The 13,360-nt window shown below is 33.4% G+C and overlaps 1 protein-coding gene across 1 annotated transcript in view; it reads left to right on the top strand.

The window, feature by feature from the left end:
- E23 (ABC transporter G family member E23) overlaps nt 1–13,360 on the top strand; it is a 132,402-nt gene that overhangs the window by 44,226 nt on the left and 74,816 nt on the right. The window lies entirely within an intron of this gene.

Raw genomic sequence — 13,360 nt, 5'->3', positions numbered from 1 at the left:
AGAAGGTAGCAATAATAGCCTAAAGCAATTGGACCACCCCGTAATAACATGCAGGCAGTCAAGCTTGGATGTAACAGATAAATTTACATTTCCTAACGATCAAATTCAATTATCGACCGGTGCAAACCATAATTCATTTGACAGGTTACGTCGGTAAAAATCCGGATACCGTAAACGACACCTTCGCAAATAGGAGCAGTCGTTGTTTTGAAGCCGAACTGAAGAAGGAAGTATCGAATTTTTCTCGTCATTGAGACCTGAAGCCCCAGATTTTACCATATTATGTAAATTCCGTGCTATTTTTAAGTGTTTTCTTAGTACAACCGGCTCTGACTACGGGTTAAATTATGGTCTTATGGTCGACATAAGGCATCCTCCCAAGAAGGCGGCTTCCTTTGAATCTATTTGAGATTGGTCGGCTTTCTATTTGAATAATACCAGAAGTTTGAATGATTATTGTATTCAGGGATGTAGTGAATTATTACCATCGTAATCAACAAAATATTCGCCAATTAAAATATCAAAAGTAGCGTTTTTTACGCATAAATGATGATATTATAAACTTGAAACACCACAAAGCTAGGTACTACCTACTTGGAAAGAATGTTTTTGGCGTTGCCAATGCTGTGAGACATTAAAAAGTACCTGCTTGTAATTCATTAGCACGGAGGTGTTAAAATTCGCCCGAATTCACTGACCTTGGTGCAGACCTTGAAATCTTGTTAATGTTTATTTACCAAAAGTTGTATTCTTATGATCTGATGGGGTCTAGACCATCAATAATAATTTTTGTTTGACGGACTTGAGGCAGGACTGTCTACACTCGAATGTTGAAACCATTAGTCATTTTTTACAGGTACGGGTTTACAAGTTTATTAATTAGGTGTCTATGTTGTTTTTAGCCCAGGGCTCGTTTAATATGTCTGTTACGCTTTATATGCATTGATTACCGAATAGCTTTTAGCAGTGATTGTTAGCAACGAGCCGGTAATGTGAAAGTTACTTTGATTGAAGAATAGATATTGCTCAGTGTCGTTTTGCTGTTGCTACGGTCATCCCGTTCAAGATGTGACGACTTTTTGAGTACAAATAAATGGCTAAATTCACACACATTTTTAATAATTACGATTTCAATACATGGGTAAAGTATATGTCTATGAAAACTCTACGATTAAGTCATCAAACACGTAAATCTGTGAATTTGTATAATTGGTTCACATCGTTTATCTAACTGTTTAACCCCCCCCTTTGCACCGTCGAAATTCAAACCCAGCTTAAGTTAAGAATGGTCCGGACTGTGACTTTTTTTAACTGTATTCTACACAGTCTAAACCACACTTAACTTAAGCTCGGCTTAAAGTATGACGGTGGAAAACTCCCTATAAGGATCTTATTATGTCACTTAAACTGAACACTCTGTATAAATAGTTTAGTGCAGTGTTCTTTGGAAATAGATCGGTATTAAGATTTTTCTCCTGTTGCAACTACTAAAATCCTTACTGGGCACACAAAATTAAATTTTTTTGCTTTTTTTTTTAATTTTCTGCGTGTTTACAACATGGTTCAATATTCCTTATAAGTGTTAGGATTGTATAAAATTATCCATATTCTGAAAACAACTAGACAAAACCAATAACGATAATCAATTATTCTAACCTTGGGGTTTTAAAATATGATAGCTACTTTGGGTACACCTTCAGTAGAAAAATGGTAAATTCAGCAATGGTGGAAGTGACGTCATGGATTTTGTTTGTTTAGAAATGCAGGGTTTTTTATCGTATCATAGGTTTTTTTGCGCCTTGTGAACCATTACGCGTTTCCTCCTATACTTATGCACAAACAATTTTAGTATGTATGTGATTGATTGTCGATGGTATCTTACAGCTTTCTGAAAAACGAGAGGATATACTTTATTTGGAAATTTTACGTCAAAAACCTCTTTTTGTCCCCAGACAACGTCTTCTTAGTAGAAAAAAGTCCATTTTGAGAGCATTCCTAACCACAAAAATTGTTTTAGTAACTTGGACATAATGTCTCACCGACAATGCAATACTAACACAACTCAAAATTAACAGTTTTGAGAAAACCGTGTTTATTAAAGTTTTTGACGAGATTTATCTGTCAAAATATAAACTAACACTAGCTTTTGTGTTATTTTACGGTTGCACTGCAAAACTTGATGAATCAGTATTGCTTTGCACAACATATAACTCAAAATGGAGATTTTTTGAGTTGTGTTGATATTGCATTGAGGGTGCAATATGCTAAATTGGTTTTCGAAAGAAATTTACAATAAAACACTCTAAAACCAAATAAAAAGCTCAATAATCAGGAAAACTAGAATTTGTCAACGTACACTGTTAAATAAGTAAGAAATAAAACCTTATGCAGTGAAACATTTGAAAGAATTAATCTCATTTTGATCAGAAATAAGGTGTTATTTGGGTACCCAGAAATTTTTCTAATTCTTTTCTAATTAAGTACTTGTTGTAATCCAGTGTGGGTTCTGGGATACATTTAGCCATTGTTATTTGTTTTTCGGTTTACTTTTCCTTTAAATAATATATGACTGCTATAAATTAAGTTTTTAGAGCACTTATTGTCCGTGGCAACACATTTGAAGGCTATCTAGATTTGAAATTTTTCATTAATTTTTGTTTTTCAAAATACTCAAGGTTTTTGACATAAATGACTTCTTTGCTTTGAATTTTGTCTGTTCTTGCTTGAAAATTCTCTAATTCTTGATCAGTAAGAATACTTTAGCGTTAATTTTAGTTTGTCTAGCAATTAAACCAGACAGAATGAAGTTCAGCTGTCAGGGGAGAATTATAAGTCTTTCTTTATTATAGGGGCATCTAACATTCAAACCATTGTAGAAGATTCAAAGAGTGTAGGATATCGTAATGAAAATTGTAGAATAATTGACTTTACTCTCTCTCAAAATGAGAAGAATAAAACAAATCCATTATCAAACGGCGTTACTGTTTTCTTTTATAAATGCCTATACGTACTGTTTAACTTCATATTCTTTAAACAGTGACATGTTTTTAATCTTTGTAATAATCCGTGATAATGAACCAATATGTGTATGAAATTAGAGACAATCTACTCGTTCCAATTTCATGCAATTTTTGCGAGAGTCATCGGGGAAAATAGAAATCCATTCTTCTAACACAATGTTATGTTCAAAAAACTCTACATATTGTTTATTAACCTTGTTTGGCTTGACAATTTTCCAGTACCGAAATTCACGTGAAATAATTAAGGTACATTCACGTGACTTCTGTTAGTTCAGCATTGTTGATCACGTGACTTTTATGTTTTATTCGGCGGTTTATAGAAAGACAATCTAAATATTACTTTAATTTGCCGTGTTAATTTGCTTGTCAGATGTTTGTGATGTGATAGTTATCAGCACACATACACAAGTGGTGTTTAATCAGGTGATCTAGGTAACAAAGTAAGATAAGGAAAACCATCAAAAGTCTTATTAGAGAAAAACTAAAGACAAAAAGAATGAAAGAATGGGTAATACGGTTTGCTAATTGAAATGTCATTCAATTTTGATTTTATTGTTGAATTTTATTTAAAATGTTGTATTACTCTTTATCGTTCATAGTTTACACAACTTTTCAAATAACTTCAGGCCACCAACAATATGCAGTACCAGTAATACAGTATTTGAACTAAAAGACAATACTTTCAGTTTTGTTTTCAGCGTATATTGGAACAAGTGCCCAGCAGCGGATATGAAAATATCAAAAGGGGTGACAAATTGTTTAATTAAAGTATCCGGTTTCTGCTATTAGTCAGTATTCAGGTTCAAAACCAAAGAAAACATTTATGGCAACCAACTCAAATTTTAAAGTCGCATAGAAGAATTTTGGCTGATTCGACTTGATGACGTAAAAGAGTAAGTTAATGCGACAAGACATAATAAGATACTCACCTCAATAACAGGAAAGTTGTGTTTTAGACAGTTTGGGTGGAAAGAAAATGCCTTTAAGGATTACATAAACAGAGGAAACTTGAGGTTATGTTCTTGAAAAGGACGGTTGATTATGAAAAATATTATACCATAGCATAGAATTTTTTTCGGCTGGTTTGATACTTGCATAATCCTCTTCGTGATTTTATCCGTCTGGCAACCGGCTGTGATATTTTTGAAGATGCTTTCACTATTATTTATACTAATAAAACTTTTTCTTAAAGGTCTTTGAGCATTAGGACTTTCTATGGTAATAAAACTAATAACCCCTTTTGACGGTTTCTATATTGAAATCTAAGAATCGTCTTGCTGAATACCTTTAGGATGACTAAACCGAGTCAAATCTGCCCACTACTCACACCCAATACTAATCAATCTCGATCACTTTTCCATCGTTCTCAACGACTTTCTGTGCGACCCGCGAGCGATACGAAAGTAAATCAGACGGGATCGTTGTAAAAGTGACAAATATCATCTTGATAAGATGAAACTCCTTCGGGAAGGTTAAGGACAGCCCGATATCGGGAAAGTTGGTTCACAAGCGACGACATCGACGGTTGCGAGTGCACCGGGACCAATAGAAGGGACGTTGACCTGGGGGGATTCGCTGTCTTGCTCGGCTGCCTTATTTATCTCGTTTTAGTATGGGAGCATGCACCAAGTGCAGGCCCCATTATTGCTGCAAGTGCAAGTCATTCCAAAATTAGTTTTAGCAACAGGGGCGCAATGACATGCCGAATCGCCCATCTAGTTTTATTTGGCTGATTAGTCGACCTGAACCATCTTCGGCGAAAGGCTTTATTCAACTGTAAACTTTTTTACTTTCAATCCTTTTGTGGTCGATTTTGGCTTAGTAGGTTTAGCAGACAGTGCTTTATTTTTGAAAAGCAAACTTTACGAGTATAAGTTTGATGATGATGGTGTACATATTGTCTGAATAAGCTCTTGGACTAGTCGTCGTAAAAGGGAAGATGTTTAGCCCGCAGCAGCGGTCGTAAAATCCAAGGTAGAAAGGCAAATTCTCGCACTGAGTGACGGTTTACATACCCCACTCAGCTTCACCAGTGTTGTTAACCCTAACAACTCGCGTTTTACATTGTTTTTTCAATGAAAACTACTAAAAACGCTTATTTTTCATAATTACTGTTAATTAGCCCTTCATTCTACCAGGTACACCCACATAAACAAAGCAAATGCAAATATCCCTACTTTAGTAGTATCTAATAATCGTATATTTGATATGCTCACATGTACTTTGGAATGTCAATTGTATGAAATGCAAATCGTCACGCAAAACGCCACGACCTTTCCTAACCTAACGTGGCACTTATGGAAAAGCGCTACTCATAACATAATTCAATTAATTTATCACTTGAATGTAATACTGTGGTTCAACGCCCCTATTTCCGATAAGAGGAAATAATTAACCTATTTAGTTAACTCCAGAATGCAATGGCTGGATACAATCACTGCGTCAATTATTTCTATGTAAATACTCGTAGTTTAGAATTTTGTTTTCATTTATTGTTTCTTTGTTATCTGTTGACCTGTTTGTTTACCAGTTAAAGTAACTTTTCCGTTGCGCACAATGCAATTTTCAGAGCTAGAAGGTATATTTGCAACCACTGCGGGTTCCCTCGTTAGTAATTTGATCTGATCGCAACAAGCGGATGTGGTCAAGCCTGTAGATATCGGTAACCGAGTAGCGTAATTTATATCCCATCTTTTAAATCTGATGTCCAATCCAGTAGCGTTAAAAAATGGACAATGGAATTTAAGAGTATAAGGCAAGATCGATGACATTAAGAATTTATAGAAGAGTTTCTTCTTAGTATGCCATTTCTTCGATTTCTATTAATTGTTATTATTAAAGGAGATTACACTTGTTTCTGTAACATGTTGTTAATCATAAAGTCCTAAACAAGTTTAAGCTTAGTACACAAAAAATGTTTTAAAAACGATTGAAGCTTTATGTATTGTTAGACAACAATCACGAGGAGAGAATGTCAGAAGAACGAATCATGAAACAGATATTGAACTAGAACCCTCAAGGGAGAAGAAAACGGGGAAAGACTAAGGAAAAGTTGACAAGAGAGCATGGATGGGAAAATTAGAGCCAGAAGTCAGGATGGACCGAGACGGATAGAGATTGGGTATCGGAAGACGATGTAGAACGTTGTATACCGCTAAAAAAAAAAAGTTAATTCAAATGTACATATTTTGTATAGGAAACAATGTTCAGTTCTGGTTCATTTGTGCTGTGCTATAATGGAAATTTACTGCTGTTATACTTACATCTAAACCAAATACTAAACTTGGAAGGAGAGTAATTTAAATAATTTTCTTTCTCAAAGTTTAATTTAGAATTCTCAAAAAACGTTATCGATGATCAATCGACAATAGTGAACTAAACTCAAATTTCATCAATTGAATGAGTCACAATGATGGCGTTATTCAAGTTTTTATGAATCATCAGACACATAAAAAAGCTTAAAAATAACGTTGTGATGCACACGGGACAATCTTTTTTATATTGATCTAATGACCGATATAGATATCAATCAATCCGATTAGTGAATGGCGGTTCTCAGACTCTACAAGCCGAAAACTAGAATTTTACTTAATGATTACTGGCTATTCTAAATCAGACAATACCGAAAATTAAAAAGAAATCAATATACATAATTCCGTATTCAGAAAACCGGTCAAAATTAAAGGACCACCCAAATTAGTAGATTAGTAAATCTGCTCAATAAATTATGGCGACACTCATTAAATAGAGATAAGATATTCAAACTTTTGCTAATAGTAAAAGTTCCTCAAAACAACATGAAATATGATACATTTTCGTGTCGTAAACTCGAAGGTGGAACACGTATAATAAGCCGAAAAGACATTTATCGTAAAAATTAGCAAATAATACAAAATGTAACGAAGGTTTGCTCTCTTAAATGTTTGGCGTGCTAATCAACCGGTTTGAATCATTATTTTTGTTGAAGGCCAATGTTCTGCCATGCTTTGCTTCTGCTGCTTTTCTGCTAATATTTTTGACATATACAATAAGTGTTGGAACAGTTATCTGTAAGGTCTCATAAATATTTGTGAAAGCGTGGTTACACGTGTTTTGTTCAATTTGGCGCCATCAGACCAACAATACAAAATACGTATAGTTTTCTACAAAGTGAGTTTTTGTAAGAAGCATGTCACTGTCAGTGTTTTTATGATTGTACAAATTAGCTGCAAATTGGTTTCCGTTTCCCTACCCTGGTGTGTTTACCCTGGTTGTGTTTGTCACTAACTACTTAGTTGTTAATTAGGGTAGTTCTTGAAGTTAATAAGGGCAATTTTTGCTTATGTTGAAGTTCGTCTAAAGACGTAAATGACATTAATCCACTGATTTGTTTCGATGCAAATCAACCTTACCTGTAGCTCTGTTCCCTTTTGAGGTAAATAAAGTTTATCTTGGGTTCAATTTTTTCAAATTTTGCATGTAACGCTCAAAGATTAATGTTTATAACTTCTCACCCTGTGCAAAGCAACTAACGAAAGATAGAAAAAAAATTTGCAGGTTAAATAAAAGATAATCTTGAACAATACAAAGTTTCATTTTTGGCATAAATTAGACACAGTCGTATTTTTTCTTAATGTTAGCAATTGGTTACAAACGAAAATTGTCTTTAGTTAAACTCAGGAATTATTTTTAGGGCTTCTCAGTCTGCTTCTCTCTTCTTTCAATGACAGAAAAATAATGGAAGTAAATAACGCTCAATTTCGTTTGGAATTAAACTAATTTAGAAAACTTCGATTGGGATCAAAAGAAAATTCTGAGAAATTGTTTTTATATTTTGCCTCTCTTTATTCAAAACAACTAACAAAAAACTGTGGGTAAGCAAAAGTAAATATGGCTCAATTTCGCTTTGTATTAAGGTTATTTACCGTTGTTAAAACTCTGATTTAATTCAAACAAAAATCGTCCTTACACACTTCATTTCTGCTATTTATTCAACACACTTCTCCAGTGATTTTAGTATTAATTGCTCACTTGACCAGTTTACGTTGTTGTTTTTGCTTTAAATTTCCTTGTTATGTCCTTTCTCCCTCTTCCAACTTGATCATTTCTAACAGATTGCTTTTTTATTTTAAAATGACTAGCGGAAAACAAAGTAAATTTTAGCATTTTGTGTGTAATAATTTAGAAATCAGATGAGAAGTTTCATGGCCATTGTATGAAAATAGCTTCACAGCCAAATCAAAGCGTTATCACATTTTCCGTTGCTAAGCTGATCAAAATTCCCAGTTTTTATTCGAATATGCGGTTTGTCCGAACAATGTAATAATTTTTATCAGGTCTGAGTAGGCATTTACAGAAAAAGATTACGCATTTTGCTCATATCTGCGCGATATAGTGAATTGGGGTAGATGACCTATAAAACTAACCAGTTCATTGCACTACTCAATATTATCATGTCGCTTAATTCAATTTCGAGTGTTAATTTTTGAATGATGATTTGCCAGATAAGAACGTTATTTAACCTTAACCTTAGTATTCTCGAATAATTTTTGCCCAACACAATCTCGATTAAAATAATGTTTTATTTTAATTATCAAGGTCACAGTCATGTTGTACTGTTACTTAATAAGTTTTATTGCAATTTCCACAATAAAAAATCCGAAAACAGTTTTTGACTTTATGATAACTCACAGGTTGTTCACCTCGGACTATTATTTTTAAAATTAATGTGCGTACATACCTGTTAAGCTTTACACACAATTTAGTCCCTTGCTAAATAATTTTATCACGATGACAATACCGATTTCTTTGTTCCCACCTTCACTTAGTTTTACTTCTTTTTATTTCAATTAACAGTAGTCGGTCAAGTCGTTTGCCAGGTTTATTAAATTCCGCCATGGACAAGAATTCCTCTATCTACTACAAAAGGTATGTCGACTTTTTTTTTTTTAATTTTTAGCTTTATTGGTAGAATTAAGTTCATAAATAAGTATTTGTCTTGATAATGTTGGAAAAGTGAGAAAATTTGCTTTTGAACTGAACCTGAAAAGATATTGTATTTTGTTATTCGATTCTGTGTGATATTTGCAGTAAAGTTAACGATCAAACAAACTTCAGTAGTTATGGATTATTTCCAGATTTGTGCTTATTACAGTTTTAAACTCATTCCGTGACGAATGTGAAGTTTAATGCCTACTATGTAGTTCCATAATTGGTTGATCAAAGTTTAGTATTTAGCGTAACCATCTACTCACTTAACAGTCGGCTGATCAGTATTATAGGGAATTGAAATAATGCCTTTAGATTTTGAATGAATGTATGGCAAAAATCAAAGCAAAGTGGACTGACGTACTAATATAAAAAAAATAATGTATGATTAGGACGTTTAGCTTTACTTGACATGTTATGCTTTTACGTTATCATTCTACTTTATTTTGATTTTTACCATAAACTAACAATTTGGATGCAGTAAAGTAAAGTAAAGTTTAGATTGTTCTACTTAAGTCAATCAATATAGAAATAATAAACAATTTGATTAGTACTGAAGGGGTAGGTAACCTGCAAATAATATCAAATACCCAAAATATGTAGTGGGTAAAGTTAAGAAAAGTTAAGTATTCCATGTTTTACTTTGTAGAATATGATTAATTGTGGTTGTCGCATGTTTTATGCCACCCACAAAGATATCAATGCAGTTTTGTATGCGTGGTTGCATAACTAATGTAAACATAATATATTAACCATACTTTTGACGTCAATGTAATCTTACCTTTGACGGACTTTATATCAAAGGTATTTATTTTCTTCACTTTTTGAAAAATAGAACCCACTATACAGATTTTCAACGCAGTTGCCAAAATAGCATAACCTCACAAGAGCTCATTGATACCAACACAACTACTGTTAAATAAACTTGATTTTCATGGAAGTAATATTTTTCCTTGTTTATGTTTTTGAAATTAGTGATGTCATCCTAGTTTACTTTGAGTTTCCATTTAGCTGTATTACTCGTACTTTAAAGGTTTAAGCTACCTAATCTTGTTTATAAATCTGAAGTAAACTGTTTTAAGATGATGCTAGTTGTAATCAGTTATTAATAGTCAATCTTACCATTGATGATATAATAAAGTGATTTTCAAAAAATTAATACAGAGTAAGGAGTAAAGAACTGCTAAACTAATCCCTGGAAGTTTTACAGTCCGTCAGTCTCGCTACTGTACAGAGGGTACATGAAAAGTGTAGTGATCCAGAATTATTAATGACAGCCATGTCAGAAAAATAATATCTTTCAAGTGAATTTCAGTTACACCCATAAATTTAATGGTCAGATTGCAATTTACTGGTAAAATTGGTACATTTTCCGGTCACACTAAATTTCACTTTTCCAATTTTACTTAACCTTACCGGTAAATAACCGATCACGGTAAATTGACGCCTATCACTATAATTTAATCATTACGGAGTGAATGGAGCATTAGGGCAGCCATCTAAACTTTTGTGTGGTTTACAAGTGGCAAGTGCAACATTTATCCGTAGGTGGCAAAAATATAAATACTTTTGAGTACAATGCATTTCCTACGAAAAATTCAGTCTTTTTCGCACACATGCGTGTATTCTACGTTGAGAGCTAAAAAAAGATAGCATACAAAATAAAAGAAGTTTATTCACGGTCTTATTTACTTTCACACTTTTCTTTAATATTTCTTTGCTGGGCAGAACAGATAGCCAATAAGAGGTTACATTAGTATAACGTTCCTGTCAAGATAATATCACTCTCAAGATGATCATATTTTTCTCATTATTCTAGAATAGGAATTCCAGTTACTGTGCAAGTGCTTAATTCGATTCTACTGAATCAAAATTGCTCGCTTTTTGTTCATTCTTCTTGCAGGGTTTCTCACCAGCATATATTGTAACTGGCAACAAAGTAGTCTAATATGCTTTTTCTCCTCGTTTGTATTTTTTTTGAAGTCGCCCTGCTAGTTTCCTCTCTGCCAATTCCTTCACCCAATGCTTCAATTACATCAACATTCTTGTGAGAAGATCTACCTAATTAGCTCAAGAATTCATCCCTCTTTTTGTGAGCATTTTCTTAACACTTGTACTGCGGTAACGGCAAGATTAACATATTTTTTTTTTGTGGAATATGTTACAGAGACTGTAACTTCAGAAAGAGTTGTTATCTTAAATTAGACTTGTAATAAGTGTCGTGCTAATTAACAACATATTACACAGGTTATTCCTTACCTCAACTCATACTGCAACAAAGTGGTATTTAATAAAAAGTGGGATACAAGTTCTAGTAATTCTTCACATAAGATAATAACGGGGATAAAACTTCTCTTAACTTTTTTACTATATAAAAAAGATCTAAAATACGGTGTGTTATATGTATTTGAATGTAAAACAACCAGATGGGTTACATCAAACTGAGACTGTTAAAAAAAAGTAAAAGCCGAGGTCAACGGCCTAATATTTAAAACGACACACTACACTCGAACTGATACGATTAACCTTGAAAAAATATTTATTGTCGGTAATTAAAATGTAAAGATAAGCCATCTGATATTGTGACAATTGGATGGGAAAATTATTGTTCATTCATTTATAACGCAATTTATCGCGGTGAAGCCGTAGCCCGCGAATTAAGCCGTTTTAGGCTAAATCGAGGATGAACTGCACAGTGTGTTTCTGTCATCGAAAGTCATGAAAATGTCCTTGATCGGCCTAAGAAGTCTTTAACCTATTATAATGGTGGCATCGCACATTCAACGCACACGCATTTGCAGTGGTCATTGTTTTATTTGAATGCGTCACGCACTTGCATTTTTTTTATCTATCACTGCGGGATGCATTATTAAGCATTCGGTGTGGTTATTGGAGCTCGGTGTGGGTTTTTTGCTCTGACAAAAGGCGCGATTGTCTTTTATCACTTTTTGAAACCAAAAGTGAGTAATATTTTCATTATAACTTATTAATATAACGCATAAGTTATGTAAGTAACAACGAAGGCATTCATAGTTAATTGGATTTGATAGGAAATCCAAAACTGGAGCTAGTATCTTTCATATAGGTCGCAAATGACTTGCGTTGCATATTGACTCAGTATTCATTTTGTAATAAAGTTCTTTTAAATAATTTTATCTTGAATTGTGTTCTTTTTGAGGCACTTCAGGTAACATAGCATTTTCTGGTTGGTGATGATTATGAAGTTGTCAAAATAGAAATAAAGAAACGAAAGTTTCATTGCTGATTTGCACTCCAGGAAATCAGCTGTTTTACGTCCTACTTTTTTGGAAATAATGAAATTAGAGGTTGCTTCTATATTATGACATTATCTTTCTTAAAATGAGATTACTATATTTATGTTTCATCTATCCATTATTAATACATAATACCTTGGAAACGGTGTAAGTTATAGGGTCCATAACAACCTGAGGGTATTATAGGCGGGCGTTATCACAACGCCCGGAAACGTTTTTTAATATTAGCAGGGGCAGTTTTATTGTTTCATACTATAAAAACTTCGTATTCCCTATCCTAGGATGCTCTTGACTTTTACGTAATAAACTTTCATTACCTTGTGCTTCATTTTATTTTACATTTTGTAAAATTTCATTCAGTCCAGCTTTTGCCATTTTCACTTACTGACAGGACTATCAAAGTCACATCATTCAGGTAAAAAAAGCACCACACAACATACCGGTAAAGGTATACCTTACTTTTCAAATAAACAGTTCACCATAAACAGTAAATAATTGCTGAATTAGGTGAAACATAAAATATTGTATATAATAACAGGCGTTAGGGGGAGTATAAGTCCATCAGGACGAAACTGCCACAGGGCCTATGGCCCGAGAGATATGTTCTCTCTAACGCCCTTGGTACATAAATAGCTATTATTTCAATAAATAATACCTTGGAAACGGTGTAGGTTATAGTGTTTATAACAACCTGAGGACATTATATGCAGGCGTGTTATAACGCCCGCTTATAACGCCCTAAAACCTTTTTTTTGTAACTTTCACCGTTTTTTATTTATTTAGGAAAAACTTTTTGGAGCAACAAATTTACAAATCAGTGAAATTGTAATCTGAAATTTGAATACTGTTAAGAACAGTTAGGGGCAAAATCGCCTGTAAAACCCACTTGGAGTAACCAAATCATGTTTTTAAGCACATTTTTGGAATCCTCATTAAATTTCCTATCTAATGACATAAAAAACATTACAGAACAACATATATCAGATAAAGTTTGGAGAAAAGTAGTGTCAAAGTATTAACTATCAAAAAGAGGGTTTGAAATGACAGTTAGGGACCAAATCGCCTGTTATACCCACTTAGAGTGAGAAAATTAATGTT

Source organism: Ips typographus, linkage group LG1 (genome assembly GCF_016097725.1).
Source record: "Ips typographus isolate SLU linkage group LG1, UJ_Ityp_2.0, whole genome shotgun sequence".
Classification (NCBI taxonomy): Eukaryota; Metazoa; Arthropoda; class Insecta; order Coleoptera; family Curculionidae; genus Ips; species Ips typographus.
The sequence above is the reverse complement of the archived record's forward strand: the minus strand, read 5'-3'. Positions and strand labels throughout refer to the sequence as shown.